Source organism: Rhipicephalus microplus, unplaced genomic scaffold, assembly GCF_043290135.1.
Source record: "Rhipicephalus microplus isolate Deutch F79 unplaced genomic scaffold, USDA_Rmic scaffold_371, whole genome shotgun sequence".
Taxonomy (NCBI): domain Eukaryota; kingdom Metazoa; phylum Arthropoda; class Arachnida; order Ixodida; family Ixodidae; genus Rhipicephalus; species Rhipicephalus microplus.
In genome coordinates, this window is record NW_027464936.1 from 82,501 (window position 1) to 87,216 (window position 4,716).

The 4,716-nt window shown below is 57.9% G+C and overlaps 2 non-coding genes across 2 annotated transcripts; both read right to left on the reverse strand.

Moving 5' to 3' along the window:
* Nucleotides 1-523: 523 nt before the first annotated feature.
* LOC142794085 (5.8S ribosomal RNA) lies at nucleotides 524-676 on the reverse strand. The gene has a single exon (XR_012892057.1). It is a non-coding gene; the product is annotated as a 5.8S ribosomal RNA (ribosomal RNA).
* A 1,719-nt stretch (nucleotides 677-2,395) lies between these two features.
* LOC142794070 (small subunit ribosomal RNA) lies at nucleotides 2,396-4,210 on the reverse strand. Its single transcript, XR_012892042.1, has one exon. It is a non-coding gene; the product is annotated as a small subunit ribosomal RNA (ribosomal RNA).
* Nucleotides 4,211-4,716: the final 506 nt, after the last annotated feature.

A 4,716-nucleotide genomic window follows, 5' to 3' on the forward strand; every position in this document is an offset into this window, starting at 1 on the left:
TGCGCGCGAACGTTCCCTGTTCGCGCGGCAAAGCCTGGAGGAGGCACGGCCCCGCAGCGTGTTCGAGCGCCCGGTCTACGGGACACCCTGCTTACTTCGAGGGCAACAAGCGCAACGCAAGGCTGCGATCTCGCGCACTTTGCGCACGGCTGGAGAAGCTTTGCTGGCCGGCTTTCGCTCCTCGTGTTTACCGTGCGTTAAAGTTGCGCGTCCGTGGCTCTCGCAGCTCTTGCGCGCCCGGTCGCAGAGAGGAGTACGCAACCTCGACCGCACTTTCCCTGCAGGCTTCCTTCCGACTCGAAGTCCTGCGGCGGTCTCAACGAGGTGCCACATCCTCAATGCAGTCGGTCGCCCCCGTTTCGGTTGGGCTCTGGCACGACGGTCGCCACCGTCTCGCCCTTGAGTGGCCGCTGTTGGCGCTCGCTGTGAGGTGTTCAGCGTGCTGTCCGTGTTGCCGACGCGGTCAAAACGAGTCGACGGCTCACGTTCCCTTGTGCGCCGAAGGCTCTCTTGATATGTGATCCGACCCTCAGACAGACGAAGCCAAGGGAAGACCCAAGGCCGCAATGTGCGTTCAAAGAATCAGTGCTCAGTGTGTCCTGCAATTCACACCAAGTCTCGCAGCTGGCTGCGTTCTTCATCGACCCGAGAACCGAGTGATCCACCGCTTAGAGTCGTGAAAAAGTGTTTGTTCAATTCCGTACAGTCAAAACCAAACGTTTCTGGCACTCGGCCAAACAGTGGCCAAGAAGGGCGCTTTTCAGCGCACGCTTGGACTCCAAAACTCTGCCGCGCCTTTTTCGGCTGCCGCAAATCGAGCAAACGGTGTGTTTCGGACGGCGTTTCGCTTCCGCTACTTGCGAGTGCTTTCGTGGTCCACCCCTCTATAAATACTCGGGAGGCGTCGAAGCCGGTTCTCCAAGCCGGACCCGTAGGTATCGTTGTGTGCTCGCTCTCATTGGCCCGCCTAACCAGAAAATGCCTGCGGTACACCCATTTGGATAAGAGTGCACGCAGATGCGGGCCTCGACGGCTACACATTTCCTCGGGCGGCCGCCTCCCGGCCTCCGTGGAGCGCGGGATGCACGGTCCCATCGACAAGCCTCTCCCGTTTTTACCGTGGCGTCGCGGTTCACCACGGCGGGCGGGTCGGTCTCCTCCGCATAAAAAGGGGGACCCCCGCTTTTTGTTCCACGAAATCGCACAAGCTTTTTTCGCATCCACGGTTTGCCACCGCACACCAAAATGCCGATCCGGCTGCCTACTTTAGCCAACAGGTGGAGCCAGGCGCGCCGTACTTGCGCGGCACTTCCCACGTCCACCGAAGTCGGTGCCAAGGACCACTTTCGGCGCCGGAGCCGCGTACGAGCCTACTCGAGGCGGAAGAACGAAGCCAGCAAGGGCCTGGCCGCAAGTGCGTTCAATTGTCGGGACGTCCAAGTCCCTCGTTCTTCCGTGCTTCCTCTTTCGGCAAGTCGTTGCGGCACCTTCCCAAAGCGCGCAGACCCGCTAATCGCGACGAGCGCGACGTGGCCGTGCCGCCTTTCCCTCGGCAGCAAGCAAAACGCCTGGCAACGTCGACGCTCCCCTAACCGCGATCTCGCACCGTGTTTCGTGTGGCGAATTCAAAAGCCGGCCGGCGCTGCTGCAACCATTACGGTCGGTACGCATACGCCGCGGAGGGCGGGACGGTCATCGGAGCGTGCGGTTCCTCCATCGAGTACTGCGCACCTCGGCCGTCGCATCGCCGTGCCATGACCGGCCGCGCGTCAACGCGAACCGGTGCCAGCGAGATCCCTCGCCTGCAAGAACCGACCGGCAGCCTCCGTCACCCGAGGACGCGGAGGCGCTTGCCGCGGACGGCGGGACGGTATGCACTGGTGCACAGCGGACCCGTCACATCGCCAGTTCCTTGACCGACCGCCGACGCTTGTGCCGTTCCTCTCGTACTTGGCAGTCGCCGCGCGATTGTCGGGTCTCGTTCTTGCACGCTCGAACGGTCGGGAGGGCACTCGGCTGGCGTTTCGGGAACGCGCAGCCTCGCCTTCTACCGACGTAACCACGACTCGCCGTTCGCGCTCCGCCGCTCCTGTTTACAGTACTAGGCGGTCCCGCAGCGGTCGGGTCGCGCATTTCGAGCGCTTCGAGCCACGGTGCAGTGGCGGGTCGAAAGCCGACCTATGAGTGCGTTGCGCCGTTTGTACCCGCGTCCGCCACCTGGCCGACCGTCCAAGGTCGCGGTGTTGGCGTCCGCTGGGCGCAACAATTTGTCACGGGGTGCCGCTCCACATTCAGGCAGCCCCGTGGGGAAAAGCCGACCCCGCGTCCAAACGGGGTCAGCGGCAGAAAGTGTCGGGCGCAGACGCAGCTGAGGCGCTCACCCTTCACAATCCGTTAATGATCCTTCCGCAGGTTCACCTACGGAAACCTTGTTACGACTTTTACTTCCTCTAAATGATCAAGTTTGGTCATCTTTCCAACAGACCGGCGCAACCGAAAGGCCGCGCCGGACATCGGTCCGAAGACCTCACTAAATCATTCAATCGGTAGTAGCGACGGGCGGTGTGTACAAAGGGCAGGGACGTAATCAACGCGAGCTTATGACTCGCGCTTACTGGGAATTCCTCGTTCAAGGGGAACAATTGCAAGCCCCTATCCCAATCACGAAAGAAGTTCCACGGGTTACCCAGTCTTTTCAGACAGGGATAAAGACACGCTGCTTCCTTCAGTGTAGCGCGCGTGCGGCCCCGGACATCTAAGGGCATCACAGACCTGTTATTGCTCTGTTTCGTGCGGCTAGGAGCCGCTTGTCCCTCTAAGAAGGTTGTAAGGTGCTGGGAACCCCGCACCTATTTAATAGGCTAGAGTCTCGTTCGTTATCGGAATTAACCAGACAAATCGCTCCACCAACTAAGAACGGCCATGCACCACCATCCACCGAATCAAGAAAGAGCTCTCAATCTGTCAATCCTCCCAGTGTCCGGGCCGGGTAAGTTTTCCCGTGTTGAGTCAAATTAAGCCGCAGGCTCCACTCCTGGTGGTGCCCTTCCGTCAATTCCTTTAAGTTTCAGCTTTGCAACCATACTTCCCCCGGAACCCAAATACTTTGGTTTCCCGGAAGCTGCCCGCCGAGTCATTTGAGTAACTCAGGCGGATCGCTGGTTGGCATCGTTTATGGTCAGAACTAGGGCGGTATCTGATCGCCTTCGAACCTCTGACTTTCGTTCTTGATCAATGAAAACATTCTTGGCAAATGCTTTCGCAGTAGTTCGTCTTGCGACGGTCCAAGAATTTCACCTCTAGCGCCGCAATACGAATGCCCCCGTCCGTCCCTCTTAATCATTACCTCGTATTCCAAAAACCAACAGAACAGAAACGAGGTCTTGTTCTATTATTCCATGCAAGTTTATTCAGGCGACTCGCCTGCGTTGAGCACTCTAATTTTTTCAAAGTAAAAGCACCGGCCATCTCGAGGCACACAATGAAGTGCACCAAGAAAGAACCGGCATGATGTTCAGTCCGAGCCGTTGCATCGGGTAGATGCACTACTCGTCTGGAACTGAGATCCAACTACGAGCTTTTTAACCGCAGCAGCTTTAGTATACGCTATTGGAGCTGGAATTACCGCGGCTGCTGGCACCAGACTTGCCCTCCAATTGATCCTCGTTAAAGGATTTAGAGTGTACTCATTTCAATTACGGGGCCTCAAAAGAGTCCCGTATTGTTATTTTTCGTCACTACCTCCCCGTGCCGGGAGTGGGTAATTTGCGCGCCTGCTGCCTTCCTTGGATGTGGTAGCCGTTTCTCAGGCTCCCTCTCCGGAATCGAACCCTGATTCTCCGTTACCCGTAACAACCATGGTAAGCAAGTAACCTACCATCGAAAGTTGATAAGGCAGACACTTGAAAGAAACGTCGCCGGCTCGTGGCCATGCGATCAGCACAAAGTTATCCAGAGTCACCACACAATACGGGCCGAAACCCGATCGATCTTGGTCTAATAAAAGCACCCGTTACCCAAAGGGCTCCAGGCTCACTGCATGTATTAGCTCTAGAATTGCCACAGTTATCCAAGTAGGAAGAAACGATCTAAGGAACCATAACTGATTTAATGAGCCATTCGCGGTTTCGCCTTATTTCGGCATGTACTTAGACATGCATGGCTTAATCTTTGAGACAAGCATATGATTACTGGCAGGATCAACCAGGTAATCGTTCGACTGCGCGTCCGTCCTCGCCCTCGGCGGGCCGGACGCAGTCTGTGTGCGGCGGAGGCCACCTTCAGGCGCCCCAACACGCTTATTTTGCACTCCGAGATGACGGCGTTCGAGCTCGCTACGGCACAACCTTCCCGAAAGACGAGTGGGAGCCGTGCGGCAAGAAGCACGTTCATGCTCGCTCTTTTTCGTTGCATCGACTCGGTCGCGCCGTGCGGGTTGCCCAAGCCCGCTGCACTGTCGGTGGACCGGCCGGAACTAGCAACGGAGCCGAGACTGCAAAGCCGCCAGACGACGGGTCACGCCCGCGTCTTCGGCGCTTTCGCATCTGAATCGCCCGAGGACGACACGGAACACACCTCGATATCGTGGTAAAACGGCACCGTCCGACAACCAGCCCCTAACGCATCAAGCGGATGAGGCTGCAGACGACTGCCGTGGATTCCCCTGGAGCAGACCCGAGGACACGCTTGACGAGGCCGAAGCCCGCCGCATATCAG